Raw genomic sequence first — 17,523 nt, 5'->3', positions numbered from 1 at the left:
CATGGATTAAATATCTGTTTTCTAATATCTTTTTTTCCAATAAGAGCAAACAATTATGAGATGTCCATGTTTCCAGAGGAATGATCAATCCAAGATAACTACATTGATATCTAATAAAACTATGGTTTGATTAAATGTTCAATTATCACTTAAGTTTTTTTTATTGTTACAAGTCTTCAACTTTCTTCTAGGAGTAAGGTCCACTGAAATCAATGGGAAAATGAACATAGTATTGTGGTCCAAATGTGCATAAATCTCACCAATCTTATAAAACAGTTATTTAGTTCACCCATTTTTTTGCCATTTGCTGACTGTCCTACATTTTTTTTCAAATAAAACAGGCAGTAATTTTTATTAATATGTATTTTGATTAATAGAATACTTTGAGATAAAGTGCACCTTTAAATAAGCATGTAAATGGCAAATATAGATATGGAACAGTAGAATTATAGACTGAAACATTTGAAACTGACTTAGACCAAACATAGATTTTCCCATGTTTTGTAGACCTGGCTGTAATTCAGACCTAATTATACTAAAATTAAAACTCAAGGGAAAAAATATTAATGTCAGGAAAGAGGTGGTGATGGCTTTTAGAAGAATGTAGGTGCGTTCAGTAAAGTTCATTTTCTGCCCAAATCCACAATTCCTGTAGCTATTTTTTTTCTTTTTCCTTTATTCTTGGGATTTATTTTTTTATTTTATTTTTTTTATTTTAATTCCATTTATATCCCGCCCTTCTCCGAAGACTCAGGGCGGCATACAAGCTTAGCAGTAGCCTTCATTCTATGTATATGCCTGCTTATTAGGGCTTTCACACACACCCCAAGCGGCATTATTACAAAGTCAGCTTAATTGCCCCCAACAATCTGGGTCCTCATTTTACCTATCTCGGAAGGATGGAAGGCTGAGTCAACCTTGAGCCTGGTGGGATGCGAACCTGCACTAATTGCAGGCAGCTGGTGTTACTTAAGGAGGCATTAGCCCACTGCTCCACCAAGGCTCACTGAGAATGGTTTCTTTGCAGCATCAGTGGAAGTCAAGGTTGATATTTTATTTTTTTTATTTTTTATTTTTAATCCCATTTATATCCCGCCCTTCTCCGAAGACTCAGGGCGGCTTACAAGCTTAGCAGTAGCCTTCATTCTATGTATATGCCTGCTTATTAGGGCTTTCACACACACCCCCAAGCGGCATTATTACAAAGTCAGCTTATTGCCCCCAACAATCTGGGTCCTCATTTTACCTACCTCGGAAGGATGGAAGGCTGAGTCAACCTTGAGCCTGGTGGGATGCTAAGCTTCTATGGGATCCTTCCAAAGATCAAATATTCCTCACTGAAGTTTCCAAAATTTCCATCAGTGAAATTCAAATCAAACAGCAAACAAGGTGAGTGGTGATTATTATTCATAGGCAAGGATATATGTCCAGAAATCTGCTTCCAGGTAAGGTGTTAGCCATAGTAATACTGGTAGCACTTAGATTTATATAGCACCAGCAATAGGAGTTAGATTTATATACCACCCCTTAGTGCTTTACAGCACTCTCTGAGCAGTTTACAGTATCAGAATTTTGCCCCCAACAATCTGGGTCCTCATTTTACTGACCTTGGAAGGATGGAAAACTAAATTGACCTTGAGCCAGTCAGGATAAAACTCCAGACTGGGAAGAGAGTTAGCCTGAAGTATTGCATTCTAATCACTGCACCACCAGGGCTTAAAATTAATGAAGGTAATGATGGAAATATAGGAGCTATATAAGTGGCCTAATCATAGCTCTTTTCTGAAGTTGTAAGGAGTGAGGAAGATAACCTTGATAAACATATGGAAGCTCTAGTGCTAAAGTGACAAGAGGGAAACTATACCTTAAATCCATGACAGGGAGATAGCATTCATAGGCACCTCAGACATTCCCTAATTCACAAGAGTATGAAAGAGGAGGAAATTCAATACAATTAGACTTGCAGCATTCTGTGGTTATAGCCAATCTCATTAGTTTTAGCTTTGAGGTCCAAGTTCTTTCCACCAGGATAGATTGTTCATAGTTAGCAGAACTTTTGATTAAACCAATGACACAGCCAAAGGGATAAAAGAGATGACAATGCCTAGACCAGTGGTTCTCAACCTGTGGTCCGCAGACCCCTTAAGGGGCTGCGATGTCATCACAGGGAGTCTGTGAAGGCTTGAAGAAATAAGATTTAAATTGTGAGTTAAATCTTGGTAGTCCATGGCCATGATCTGTGCCACAAAAGGTATCTAAAGGGAGTCAGTAGTGGAAAAAAAAGGTTGAGAACCACTGGGCTAGACACTTCTAGTCTCATCCCAGTCCTACTTAGTCAATTTAGCTTTAACCTCAAGATTACAATATAGGGACTGAACATTTATTTTAACATTAAAAGTCTTATGTGCATAATAACACAATAAAAATAATGGCAAAAATATTTTATCTTACTCAGTCTAGCTGATCCAGCTAAAAAGAACATGAAGTTTATACTCTGGACAATGTTGATTGATGTGGTAAGTTGGCCAATGTATCACCACATAAAGTACACACAAATATTAACATTTTTACTTTAATTAAAGTGATCAATTGTACCTCAGCATAGGTATGAAAGATGGACAATATATATCGAATACAGAATGTATCTTACTATCTTCAGTTTATACCAGCTTTCCCTTATCTGGTGTGATCTAGAAGTGCTCTACCCCACCATGCTGGTTAGCAGTACCAGTAGTAGTATTCCCCAAACATCTGGATGATACTCTACTAGAGAAGGCCAAGTTATGTTAAACTAAAGGAGTAAGTTTCAATTGATAGATATCAATGTAGAGTACTTAAATGAGATTTAATCACTCCAAAATTGGAAAGTAATACAAGGGAGGAGGTTAGTAATGACTTGCAATATATTTTTATCATTTAGATACATGATGTTTTACCCCTAGCTTTTGACTTATAAGTGCAGAGTAGTTACAGATGTTTTTCTTGATTTTCAAGTATATTTTGAATATAATTAAGCTTAGTTTTATTTATATTTTTATCCTGTCTTTCTCTTTAAGATCAATCAGTGCACTCAACTGGTGGCTGATCTTCTTAACGTGTCATTTATGAGTATGTTCACTTGTAAGTTGCAGATGATATATACTTAACGTCAATCTTTATTATGCTTCCGACAAGGAAAAACTTTCTGAAGAACAGCATAGTGGAGCTAACTGATAAACAAATCTAAGAAGGAAAATCAGCTGATTATCCAAGTCCTCTATGCTCCAAGGAAGACAGCTGGTATTCAATTTCACAGGGTTTTACTAAAGATAATTCAAAATAGTATTTGTTCCGGAACATCCACTGCTTCTAGGAATTGCTTCTGCACAAATCCTGGAGGAGCACAGTTTTCAACAACAAATAGCAATTGCCTTATTGCCACAAAGAAGAGGGAGTCAAGCTATTCTCCAAAGTGCCCGAAGGCAGGACAAGAAGCAATGGATGGAAACTAATCAAGGAGAGAAGCAACCTAGAACTAAGGAGAAACTTCCTAACAGTTAGAACAATTAACCAGTGAAACAACCTGCCTCCAGAAGCTGTGAATGCTTCAACACTGGAAGTTTTTAAGAAGAGACTGGCAGTGGCGTAGCGTGGGTTGTCAGCACCCGGGGCAAGGCAAGTAATTTGCGCCCCCTAACCCGTGGATCGAGTCTCTTCCACTAGCTCAGGAATTCTGGGAGTTGAAGTCCATGAGTCATAAAAGAGCCAAGGTTGCCTACCCTTGAGTTAGGTTCAAGGCAAAAAAGGGTCTCTGGAGAAGAGGGAAAATGCTAGTTTAAAACTGAAACAAGGCAACTTTAAGGTGCCTCAGCTGTGATTTAGGATGAGACAAAGAGAGGACATGGCGTTGAAAATGGTTAATGGGGCATGTTTGTTCCACTCTTAGTGGATGTCAAGATAAACCCCACGAGAGAATGACCTTACAACAGATGTGAATAGGCTTGGACTACGTTTGTAGATTGAGTGCATACATCACATGGAGCGATGATGGGCTTCATCAAGATTTATGATCCCACAATTGGCTAGTTTTCTCCATCTTGTCCTAAACCCTGGATACCAACCACGGTTTATGGCTTAGCATGTGGTGTGGGGTGACCCAACATGTTAGGCAACAAACAATGACTTCCAACTTACAATGCCTCAGCTTCCCAAGGTTATTCCAAATTGTCCATATTCCAGATTGTTGCCTCCTGCAGACCCACAGTCCAGGCTACCCCCTTCCTCCCCCTTTCCCCTCCCAACCCGGGCTCGCTCGATGTCCTGGATTTCAAGTCCCAGTCATCACCAATTCGTCCAGGGTCAATCAAGGATGAGGGATGCTGTAGTCGAACGTACTGGGAAGTCTCTGCTTACCTGGGAATGAATCTCACGGAACTTGCTTCGGCTACTTCTCAGCACGGAGGGGATTGGACTATAAAGTGACCTTATTAAATTCAACACGGATTCGAGAGTGGGTCTTGTCAATTTCTCGGACCTACCCCCCAAAGGGAAAACTCTGAAGTCCCGTTGACTAGTCAATTTCAGGCAGATTCCTCTTCCCAACTAGGACTAGGACAAGCGCCGTTCTCTTCCTTCCTTTTCTGGCAGAGATTTCAGGAACTTGGCGCTACCTGGACTTCCTCCCTCTCCAGTCACCTTCCTCCTCTCCTCAATACCTTCCGGACAAGGTACATTGCCCCCCTCCCCCTCCTTACCCCACAATAGAAACCCAGTGAAACCAATTGCCCAAAGATAGCGGCTGTCTCAAAAGTGAACTTCCACGGCCGAGGGGAAGCTCCTCCGAATTCTCAACCTGGGAGCTCCCGTTTGTCTTGGTTAAGAGGAAGTTCAAGATCAGGGGCAGCCGCCGAGTGATTTTGAGAACCGCCTATCCGTTCCTCTTGCTTAAATGGAGGGTGATGGATTGGTTATTTAGATTTAACACCGACGCCTTCATTCAGGCCCCGTGAAGACGGGCGCGACCCGGCGAGTTCACGACTTCAGCAACCGGGTCTTCTGAATCTAAGAGAGATGGGGGGATCTCATCTTTACCTTTACCTCCGGGAAAGGAGATGGGGGCGGGAGCTGGGTCGGGGGGGGCGGGCTTGCAGGTTGAGAGCCAAGCGGAGGAGAGCCGCGGCGGGAGAAAGAGAGGGAGGCGAGACGCTGCCAAGCCTCCCCACCCCCACCCGAGAAAGGAGGCGATCCGCAGCCGCGAGAGGACGGGATCCCGCTCTGGCTGGGCGCAGCAAATGCGGTTGCTTTCTATGCTCCGCCCACTCGCTCGCTCCTCCGACCCTCGGTGAAGCAGAATCGTCCCCCTCCGGCGAGCTTAATGGGTGCCCCCCCAGATGTTGCGCCCGGTGCGGCCGGCCCCCCCTGCACCCCCCACGCTACGCCACTGGAGACTGGACAGCCATTTGTCTGAAATGGTATAGGGTTTCCTGCCTGAGCAGGGGGTTAGACTAGGTGACCTCCAAGGTCCCTTCCAACTTTACTATTATGATTATGATTATTGCATAAAAAGATGGCTCAGATTTCATTACCTATATGCAAATTGGCTACTTACCTCACTTCATGGAGGGCAATCATTTGTTGAATTTGAAGGGCTGACCCAGTTTACTATAAATCTTGCTTTAAAATAAAGAGTTATAAGAAAGTGGAGCAGAGCTGGTGAAGTTGTTTGACCTCAATTAGCCTCTAATGAGCAGATGGTGTAGGTATATAGCTGACTACAATGTCCTACCCTAGGGTGGAATGCAGTGTATTTATTATAGCTCTTCTTAAAAGAGCTCTATATTTCTCTATATAAAAATTAACATAGACATTTTTTGCACAAATTTGTGTCGCCTTTTGTGCTATTTCTTTGGAAATGCGTAAGTGTCTATTTTCCATGAATTGACAAGATTGTAGATCATGTTTCTTAGCCTTAGGAACTCTAAGATATGTGGACTTCAATTGGCTGGGGAATTCTGGGAATTCTTAGAGATGTCAAGGTTGAGAAACACTATTGTAGACACTCATATTGAAGTCAATGATTTCTTTTAATGTCTCTGCAGATTCAGCTCCAACTGGGATATTTGGGGCCATCCAGTATGATTTAACAGGGTTCCCCCATTGTAACTGAAAAACATTTCCTAATCCCATATCAGGCAGGTATTACTTTTGGCTTTTGGTTCAGAATCTGATAAGAACTGCTTGTGTTATGAAACTACTGTTAATCCTCAAGTTTTGAATTTCAATAAGCTTCTTTTCTGCCTTTATTATTAAAGAGGTTTGCTGTTTAAAGATAATTTTGATATCTTTTTTGATTCCATTCCTGCATATATCTCAAAAGGGCTGAATTTATGCTTAAAGTCCAGGCTGTAAAAAATCCCAGGAAGAAATTCAGAACATTCTACCTGAATAAACTAGGGCTGGAGATTGCTATAGATGTCTCCAAGTTTTTATACTTATAATTATTAAATTATTAATACTTTCTTGATCATGTCCTAAAGTAGAGGATTTGACGGTCCCAATAGATTATTCCTAAGATGATACTTGGAATCACAAAGATAGTCCATCTATGTAGTGAGGGATATAATGCTATGCAAACTTGAGTCTGATATAGCTTGTTTATCCTTGCCACTGATTTATTGATTTATTTAGTCAGACACAGTCCAGTAATGTCCCTGTCTTTCTCCTGATCTTGTTACCTCTATGAGACTGATCTTACACGGTTGGCTGTAATGTCTTTGTCCATTCTGCAAGACAGGATTTTATGTTAATTCATTCTGGATGGTATGCAGCAGTCAGAATTGGGTAAACCTACATTAGATGTATATTTTTATATAAATAAATATTCAGATAGGAAATACTTGGCATGCCATGCATCCTTAATTCTTTTTTGTTCTTAATAAGGCCCTTTTCCCATAGCACTTTCTCTTTGTTGATTTCTCAAAGACCCACCTTCTCAAATGTGCTCCAACTCCTCTAAGGTGCATGTTTCAGAGTTTTGCTCCAGTGCCACTTTTTTCCCCCATGAAAACAAAGCTGGATCAACAGAGACCTGAAAGGGAGAGAGCTTGGCTTTCTTCTTATTCTGCAAATGTGTTTATCTAAAAATGAACAGTTTCAATAATGTAAGCCCACATGTATGGTTGAAATCATACCCTAACGTCTACAAACTTATTGATCTCAAAACAACCAAAAGGCACAGAGGTACGCTGAGCTTTTCAATGTTAAAAGTCAAAAAATGGGGAGGACGGGTTTAAAAATTATCAGAGCGGTCAACAGACTCAATTAAAATTATTGGAAGAGGGTAGCATCACTGATCCTGCCTTCAAAGATTAATGAATATTTTCATGTAATTCCCATCAGGCAACATTCAAGGTTTCTCTGCCTGGAAGACCACCTACCACTGCACCATTCCATGTAATGCCACATTCTGGAACTAACCTGTACTTGGTCTTAAGCAAGGATTATATCGGCTATGGGATTGCTGCTATGACTGGTGGAAGCAGTGCCACACTTAGCAAAGAAGTAGGGGTGAGGTCATGATTGCAACTGGTATTGAGCTTCCATGTTGTCCAAAGATACAAGACTGTTGATTCAATAGTTCTTGCAATTCTGTGTTTCAGGATCAGTAAATGCACCCACCAGCTGTTATGTAGGAAAGAATTTCATATATTGTTTTACTTATGTTTTCTTAAGATCATATTTTTGGCCACTCTAGAATGATGATAGAGCACATGGATTTTGGATCAGGTTGTGCTGTGTTCAATACTCTTTTTACCTCACTTTTGGATCTATTGTTCCCATTTGTCTGGGTTCAAATCAAAATCAACAGTAGCTGAAAGAAAAACTGACTATAGGCAAATCCATGAAAGCATTTCAGAAATTAAGCCAGTGACAGATGCTCAAATTTAATTCAGTTATCAATATTTTTTTGACAGGAGAAGCAGCTCGTGACAACTGCATTAACAAATGCAATTCCTAAGGTCAGTGAATTTCCTTTTGGGGCCATTGTTTTATGCAGTCTAAATCAATTGCTTTATATTCACTATGTAATAGTGTATTTTTACATTTAGTAGTTAAGTTCCAGTGAATTGGATGGGGATTATACCATAAAGACATTACTAAGATTGGAAAGTTGAACTTTGGGTCCAACATTTCTAAACTGAGTTTTGTTTACTTCTAAGAAAATAAAGCTGTCATCATCCACTGGCTTTTACTACATATTCATTTTAAATTATTACCTTTTTATGTGCACTGACATATTTGAACTTGCATTAACATGTTGTATGTCTGCAAATTCATTTGTCAGATTTGAATTCTGTTGAATATGAATTATTCATAATTATAGCTCTTCTGTCAGCTCCAACAACTACTGAGCCTACACTCAAAACCTCATCCCATGAGAAACTTTTTAGGTTTATTATATATTTCTGGAAAAATATAAACCTGATCCTGTTCTTACAGGTAAAATGAAGAAATATAATCCAATAATTTGCTTAATTGTAGAGAGGTGGAATGAAGAAATTAATTCTCAAAGACAAATTCATTCAGCCATTACAAAGCCTTCAAAACATTGGTAGAATGACATGGTGTACAATTATGATAATGCAAGCAATTCACCATTGCAAAATATGGTTGGTTTACCATAGCCAATGCGACTCTAATTTGATTCTAAATCCACTGTGATTCCTTCTTAACTTATTTATGAAAGAATCCTGAGGTAATATCTTTTTATATAATCTCTATAAAAATTATAGAATTTATAGAATACAATGTAGTAGGCCAGAATTTATTTATTTACATCACACAAATTCTTATATTGTAAAAGCCACTAGATGGACAAAATAAAACTTGTATATCACTATTTGCAAGAAATACAATAGATTTATTATCCTGGTGAAGTACTAATCCTTTATAGAAGCGAACTCATGTTTTGTTTTCAGATATCTGAGTGCTTTCCAGCTCCACAGCCTCTGGTAATACAGACAAGAGACTCAACATTCCCACTTGTTTCTATGGATAGTCAGAACATTAAAGTGAAACAAGGTTTTTCCACTGAGGTGCTTGTACATGGTCAGCCTGTTCTACAACTGGAAGTTGTGAGTACATAGATCTTGATTTTTACCAGTCACGATCTCTCCCAATGGCCCAATTACTTGTGAAGCCCTCAGCACATTACTTTGACCCTACAGTATATTCACTATTGGCTCCACTGCAGTTACATAGTACCAAGGTTTATGATTTTCTTTAGAGATTTCAGCTTGAATGATCCTGCTTCAAACAATATTAGCCATTAGGCTATTATGGTCACATCATGATTAAAATTGGTGTGGCATTCATGTACTTAAGTTAGTGTTGACTTTTGCATGAATTTAGTTCACCTTAATTAAGAGTCAGAAAATTAAACCAGAAGCTAAACTATGGTGTTGGATGCCATCAGATTCAGTAATGGAGAACATTTTTAAAGGGATTGAACAACTATGGAAAACTATACAAAACTGGTTACTAATCTCTATGTATGTTTACTACATACACAGTCTTACATACCAACTCTCGGGGAGCAGCTGTGGGAGAGGACCACAGTGTCTCCTACTATCCATAGTAGCAGGCTCTTCACCAGTGGCTTCTGTTCTTCTGAAGGCAGTGTTAGGAATATTTTATTCTTCCTTACAGGCCTGTGCTATCTTTCCCTGTTAGTTTGAAAAACCCTCCAAACCTCTAGTACAGTTTTAGGGAAGCTGCAAGAGGATTTTCCTTATTCTGTTAATCAGAGCTTTTGCTGGATGCAAGAATTTTAAGGAATTTCTTATTGTGGTTATTGCCTATAATTCATTGGCTGAATTTTCTTGACTAGCCCTATGAGTTATTGAGCCAGTCTGGTATAGTGGTTAAGGTGCTAGCCTAAAAACTAGGAGACTCTGAGTTCTAGTCCTACCTTAGGCAAGAAAACCGGCTGGGTGACTTTTGGCCAGTCACTTTCTCTCAGCTCAACCCACTTCACAGGGTTGTTGTGAAGAAAATAAGCCAGGAGGGAGGAGTATTATGTGTGTATGCTGTCTTGAATTATTTACAAAAATAATAAAGCTGGGATAAAAAAAACTAATAAACAAACACATAAACAAACAAATACATATCATTTGATTTCATGTGCGTAGACACTGATTTGGTCATCTTCTAAAATGCTTTTTCACTAAAACATAGATTAATCCATGCCACTATGGTGGAAGCAAATTGTAGAGTTTCTTTCATATATACTATAAGATCCACCACAAAACTAATGCCATCATTAAAAACACAGCATTTCAAACCATGAAATGTTTTCCCCTTTTTTTATTGCAGAGCATAATCTTCCAAGCAAGTCTTTCAGCTTCTAATGGCAAATTATTCATTACTTTGTCAAAAAACAGGTATGGATGTATCTTCTAGTTTTCCCTTCTATTAATATCAAGGAAATATTTCTTGGAGTAATAAGATACTGTAAATAGCTTGCAATGTTAAATATTAGAACTAGAAAATATGGCTTGCTATTTAGAATGAAAGGGAGTTAATTCAAGCTTTCATTAATGTTATTTCAGAATATAAGGGACATTTCCTCTTTCAGCTCTCCTTCTTCCTTGTCCCAAAGGTGCTTTTCAAAACTACTTTCTTGGTTTTCTTCCTTGAAAATGTTTCGCTTCTCATACAAGAAGCTTCTTATCCAAGAAGCTTTTTCAGCTCTGGCTGAATGGTGGGGAATGGTAGAATTTATATTTCTTAACAATCATCTGGTTGTTAGCACCCTGAAGGTCAGTCATTAGCTCTCTGAGAGTCATTGAGGCCACTTGGGGGTTTAAGGAAAAAACCAAGAAAGTCCAATTGCCTTTTGAAAAGCACCTTTGGAACATCCATGACCTGGATGATTGAAATCTCCATAGACTGTCCTTCTTCCTTGTGAGAGCAGCATGAATTAATCTACATCAGATTATAAAGATGAAGAGAATTTTGAGGTGCACAACCTCTTCTTCCTCAGTGTATCACCAGCAGCAAATGCAATACCTCTGATAGAAAGCTTCTTCTTAAATAATCCTAGTAAAGTCAAATCCATCATCTCCCAAGACAGTTTTCTCCTAGTATTGCCTGTATGTGTCTGTCTGCAATGTCCAGCCATAATCTAGACTTGCTTTCTGTAATTGTATTCATTATAACAGAGAATATGTGACTAAAGTGGTGTCCGCTGCAAGATATATTACTAGTTAGAGGGCACCATAGTGCTGATAATTTTAATGTATATATACATGGACATTGAAAGGAAGTTAAATAGTGGTCAGAAAAACATTCTTTTAAAAAATAAAAAATAGGGAATTGAAGTTGAAAGAGAAAATCGGGTGGGCTAAATCTTGCCAGAACTTTTTTAGGTTGCTCCAAACCAGGGCTATAATAGCTGCCACAAAGTCCAGAGGATCAACAGTATTATTAACACCAAAATAACCCATGGCCAATTGGGGTCATAATTTCAGAGATATTTTCTTACCTAACCAGAGAAACAGAATGGCCACAGATGGGCAAAAAAGCAATGGGAGTGGAAGCAACTTCTGACTTCCTGCCAGCTTCTTTATTGAGTTTCTTTATGGGAAAGTGTCAGGGAGCATCAAAAATAATTCCTTCCTTCCTTCCTTCCTTCCTTCCTTCCTTCCTTCCTTCCTTCCTTCCTTCCTTCCTTCCTTCCTTCCTTCCTACCTTCCTCTCTCCCTCCCTCAAATTCCTGCTGACTTTTCCATTTATTTTGCTTATGGGAAGCTTGGAGGGAGAAATCAGCAGGATGTGGCAAGTCCAAGTCAGCAGGCACATAAAGGGATACACAGGGGTGCAGATCAAGAATATATGGGGTGCATCAGAGGTGCCATGTTGATCAGAGAAGGTGCATGGCAGGTGGTGTATGGGTTGGGATGAGTGCATGGGGTTGTGCAGGATGCTCTGTGCAGGTCAGGGAATGAAGACGGGCCTTGTAGATTGGGAAGGGGGCATGGCGGGCATGCAAAAGGTGTCACATGGGTCACAGAATGTGTGTGGAGATGCACAAGTGGTACTGCATGAGTCAAGGAAGATGTGTTGGGGGACAGCATAGGTTGGTGGACCACATGGGTAGGAGGTTGGCATGGTCAGGAATGATGCATGGGGGTTCCTTCCTCCCTTTTTTTCTCTCCATCCCTCCCTCCCCTTTTCAGCAAGCAAGTAAATGGCTGCTGCTGGGTGGGGGAGAGAATAAGAGATTGAGAGACTGGCTGGAAAACTCATGGAATGTAGAAAATGATGGCTAAGTGACCACAGCAGCAGCCAGTAGCTCTGAAGCAGCCACAACTTACCCAAATTTCATTCCCTCAGGATTTTGGACTTATTCTATAAGTTAGCTCATGTGAGGTACCTTGGTTCAAAAAATGTTTCCCTATGATGCACCATTTCACCAGTTATAGGTCATGAAAATGAGATTTCTAATAATACAGGGGAGTTGTTGGAGTAGAGCTTCAAAAAGACAGTAAATACACCAGAAGTAGGAAACTACATGGGCAAGCAGTTGTAGAACTTAATGATGTAGGAAATAATAAAGGTCTAAAATGGGGAGACTGTTTAGAATCTGAATTAATTCTTTCTGTTTAATGGGAGTTGATCCAAGCATGAGGGAACCAGATTGCTTTAATCTTTTTTTAGAGCTTTAAAAAAAGAGCAAAACATTTGTGAAAGATAAACCTTTCAAGTTTATATATTAATTTAATTTATGAAATTTGTTATGGCTACCCACTCCATTAGATTCTGGGAGGCTTACAAAATCCAAATATTAAAAATAAATTACATATATTACCTTCAATTTGGGCAGTTGTGTATCTTAACAGAAATTGCTGGGAGCAGTGAATGGATTTGAGTCTGTATGAATGGACCACTTGATTAGTCACTGTGGACAGAATTCGTAGACTAGATAGGATTTTAATCTCATTATCATGGTTTCTCTTATGATCTTCCACACTGGAGTTGGAAAGGAAAGTTAGAGTATCATTTCCAATTAAGAAGATGGCACAAGGCCACAACACTGTCACACATAAAGTAATGCAAATTTGGCTGGGTTGGAGTTCTTTTTATCTTCTTTCCCTATTTAGTTTTTAAATATTTAGGAGTGTATATGTAATATAGTCTGGAAGCAGACTAAGAAAAAAAACAATCTAGAATGGTCTGTAAACGTTTTTACTATCTACAGTAATCAATTGCTAGTTTATTTCTAGATTCAATTCAGAATTCTGTGTTTGGCCTTTACAGGCTTAAAATGGTTTAGTTTAGGACCTGAAGTAGCAAGTTCTCCAGCATGTACCTATCGGGAGTTTAATATCATTTAATGACAGCCTCTTCCAAAGAAGTTCAACCACACTAGCAGTATTTTGGTACCTGAAGACTTTTCTTTTTTCCCCCATGACTTCTAACTGGGTTTTAATTGTATTTCAATTACATTTTAATTCATATTGTTTTAGTTTTGCAATGACTGCCATGCAGCTGCTTAGTTTTATATAATGACTTCATTTTGCATTTTAGGTCTATGTATTCTTATTCAGATTATATATTTTGGTGTATTATTATAATTGCCCAGATTGTGTCAGCTATTTGGTGGTTTAAAAACTTAAATAAATAAAAAAATACTTACAACATTGAAGCTCTAACCAGATAGGAAAAATGCACTCTTTCTCTGCATATTAGCTTTTAAAGAAGTAATAAAACATCTGGTTGTCCTCCAGAAGTTGCTGAACTGACTGATAAAGTTGCTGTAAACTGTATTTCAGAAATTCTGGTGAGCAATGTCCCTATTTTTTAGCAGATGAGATTAAAATAAAAGAATTGTCAACATCGTGTTTGAAATAGTTTGGCAGTCTGGGAATTGGTGCAACTACCAGGCTACTTCTCTTTTCCACTTTCATTCAATTCATGGTATGCTTCTTCTAATTGGATGCACCTGATTTTTTTCTTTACAGTTTTGACATTCTTCAAGTATCTTCATCTGTTGGCCCTACCAATGTAAGTCTCCTTGAGTTATGTCACAGGCAAATCAAATTGTTTTACATTAAACTTTATTCATGATATAATGAACCCACCATGGCATGCTAATAGTAATGTGTAGATCATAGAAACTGCAAACCTGATGAAAAGGACCTGGTACACTGACTGCAACTTACTAATTTAGTAACTCAGTTACTAAAATTCTCCTCACTACCTTGGTGCCACTGAGTTATTTTGGGGCTGCCATGTTGACTGAAAATTTGGGTTCCAGCACAATTGCAGGACATTAAAATGGGGAAGATTGCCCTAAATGAGAAGTTTTCACCTTTATAGTTACATGCCTTCTTGTTCCCATAATTGTGTGTATTTATTTCTATCTGGTTTAGAAACAGCATAATGTAAGAATTAAAATTGAATTCTTTTAGCTATTATGTTCACCCCTTCATGGATTACTGCCTTGTCGTGGCGAAGGGGCTTGCGTAATTCAATGAAGCTATGAGCTATGCCGTGCAGGGCCACCCAAGACGGAAAGGTCATAGCAGAGAGTTCTGACAAAACGTGATCCACTGGAGAAGGAAATGGCAACCCACTCCAGTATCTTTGCCATGAAAACCCTATGGACAGTACCAAAAGGCAAAACGATATGACGCTGGAAGATGAGCCCCTCAGGTCGGAAGGCGTCCAATATGCTACTGGGGAAGAGCAGAGGGCTAGTACTAGTAGCGCCAGAAAGAATGAAGCGACTGGGCCAAAGCCGAAAGGACGCTCAGCTGTGGATGTGTCTGGTGGTGAAAGGAAAGTCCGATGCTGTAAAGATTTTTTCTCCATAGGAACCTGGAATGTAAGATCCATGAATCAAGGAAAGCTGGACGTGGTCAAACAAGAGATGACAAGACTGAACATCGACATCTTAGGCATCAGTGAACTAAAATGGACAGGAATGGGTGAATTTAATTCAGATGACCATCAGGTATACTACTGCGGGCAAGAATCCCTCAGAAGAAATGGAGTAGCCTTCATAGTCAATAAAAGAGTAGGAAAAGCAATACTGGGATACAATCCTCAAAATGACAGAATGATCTCAGTTCGAATCCAAGGCAAACCATTCAATATCACAGTAGTCCAAGTCTATGCCCCAACCACCAGTGCTGAAGAGGATGAAATTGACCGGTTCTATGAAGCCCTACAGCACCTTATAGAACTAACACCAAAAAACGATGTCCTTATCATCATGGGGGATTGGAATGCTAAAGTAGGAAGCCAAAAGATAACTGGAATAACAGGCAAGTTTGGCCTTGGAGTACAAAATGAAGCAGGGCACAGGCTGATAGAATTTTGTCAAGAGAATACGATGGTCATAGCAAACACTCTTTTCCAACAACCCAAGAGACGGCTCTACACATGGACATCACCAGACGGTCAACACAGAAATCAGATTGACTATATGCTCTGCAGCCAAAGATGGAGAAGCTCTATACAGTCAGTAAAAACAAGACCAGGAGCTGACTGTGGCTCAGACCATGAGCTTCTCCTTGCAAAGTTTAGGCTTAAACTGAAGAAAGTAGGGAAAAGCACTAGGCCACTCAGGTATGAATTAAATCATATCCCTGTTGAATATACAGTAGAGGTGACAAATAGATTTAAGGAATTAGATCTGATAGACAGAGTGCCTGAAGAACTATGGACAGAGGTTCGCAACATTGTACAACAGGTAGCAACCAAAACCATCCCAAAGAAAAAGAAATGCAAGAAAGCAAAATGGCTGTCTGAGGAAGCTTTGCGAATAGCTGAGAAAAGGAGGGAAGCGAAAGGCAAGGGAGAAAAAGAAAGATACGCCCAGTTGAATGCAGAATTCCAGAGAATAGCTAGAAGAGATAAGAATGCCTTCTTAAATGAACAGTGCAAAGAAATAGAAGAAAACAATAGAATAGGGAGGACCAGAGATCTTTTCAAGAAAATTGGAGAGATGAAGGGAACGTTTAATGCAAAAATGGGCATGATAAAGGACCAAAATGGCAGGGACCTAACAGAGGCAGAAGAGATTAAGAAGAGGTGGCAAAATTACACAGAAGAACTATACAAGAATGAGCTTAACGTCCCTGATAATCACAATGAGGTGGTCACTGACCTCGAGCCAGACATCCTAGAATGTGAAGTGAAGTGGGCCTTAGAAAAGCTGAGCAACAACAAAGCTAGTGGAGGTGACAGTATTCCAGCTGAGCTATTCAAAATCTTAAAAGACAATGCAGTAAAAGTGCTACACTCAATTTGCCAGCAAATTTGGAAAACTCAACAGTGGCCACAGGATTGGAAAAGATCAGTTTACATTCCAATTCCAAAAAAAGGCAATGCCAAAGAATGTTCAAACTATCGCACCATTGCACTCATTTCTCATGCTAGCAAAGTCATGCTTAAAATCCTACAAGCTAGACTTCAGCAGTATGTGGATCGAGAACTACCAGAAGTACAGGCAGGATTTCGAAGAGGCAGAGGAACTAGAGATCAAATTGCCAACATACGCTGGATCATGGAGAAAGCTAGAGAGTTCCAGAAAAACATCTACTTCTGCTTCATTGACTATGCTAAAGCCTTTGATTGTGTGGATCATAACAAACTGTGGCAAGTTCTTAAAGAGATGGGAGTACCAGACCATCTTATTTGTCTCTTGAGAAACCTATATGCGGGTCAAGAAGCAACAGTGAGAACTGGACACGGAACCACTGATTGGTTCAAAATTGGGAAAGGAGTCCGGCAAGGCTGTATACTGTCGCCCTGCCTATTTAACTTATATGCAGAGCACATCATGAGAAAGGCAGGGCTAGATGAATCAAAAGTTGGAATTAAGATTGCCGGAAGAAATATCAACAACCTAAGATACGCAGATGATACCACTCTAATGGCAGAAAGTGAAGAAGAACTAAAGAGCCTCTTGTTGCAGGTGAAGAAGGAGAGTGCAAAACTTGGGTTGAAACTTAACATTAAGAAAACCAAGATCATGGCATCTGGCCCTCTCAATTCCTGGCAAATAGATGGGGAAGAAATGGAGGTAGTGACAGATTTTATTTTCCTGGGCTCCAAGATCACTGCAGATGGGGACTGTAGCCAAGAAATTAAAAGACGCTTGCTCCTTGGGAGGAAAGCCATGGCAAATCTAGACAGCACACTAAAAAGCAGAGACATCACCCTGTCAACAAAAGTGCGTATAGTCAAGGCTATGGTCTTCCCAGTTGCAATGTATGGCTGTGAAAGTTGGACCATAAGAAAGGCTGAGCGCCAAAGAATTGAGGCCTTTGAACTATGGTGCTGGAGAAGACTCCTGCGAGTCCCTTGGACTGCAAGGCGATCAAACCGGTCAGTCCTAGAGGAGATCAATCCTGACTGCTCTTTAGAAGGCCAGATCCTGAAGCTAAAACTCAAATACTTTGGCCACCTAATGAGAAGGAAGGACTCACTGGAGAAGAGCCTAATGCTGGGAAAGATCGAGGGCAATAGAAG

The sequence above is a fragment of the Vipera berus genome (genome assembly GCF_964194415.1).
Source record: "Vipera berus genome assembly, chromosome: 3".
Classification (NCBI taxonomy): domain Eukaryota; kingdom Metazoa; phylum Chordata; class Lepidosauria; order Squamata; family Viperidae; genus Vipera; species Vipera berus.
This window is presented reverse-complemented; position numbering follows the sequence as displayed.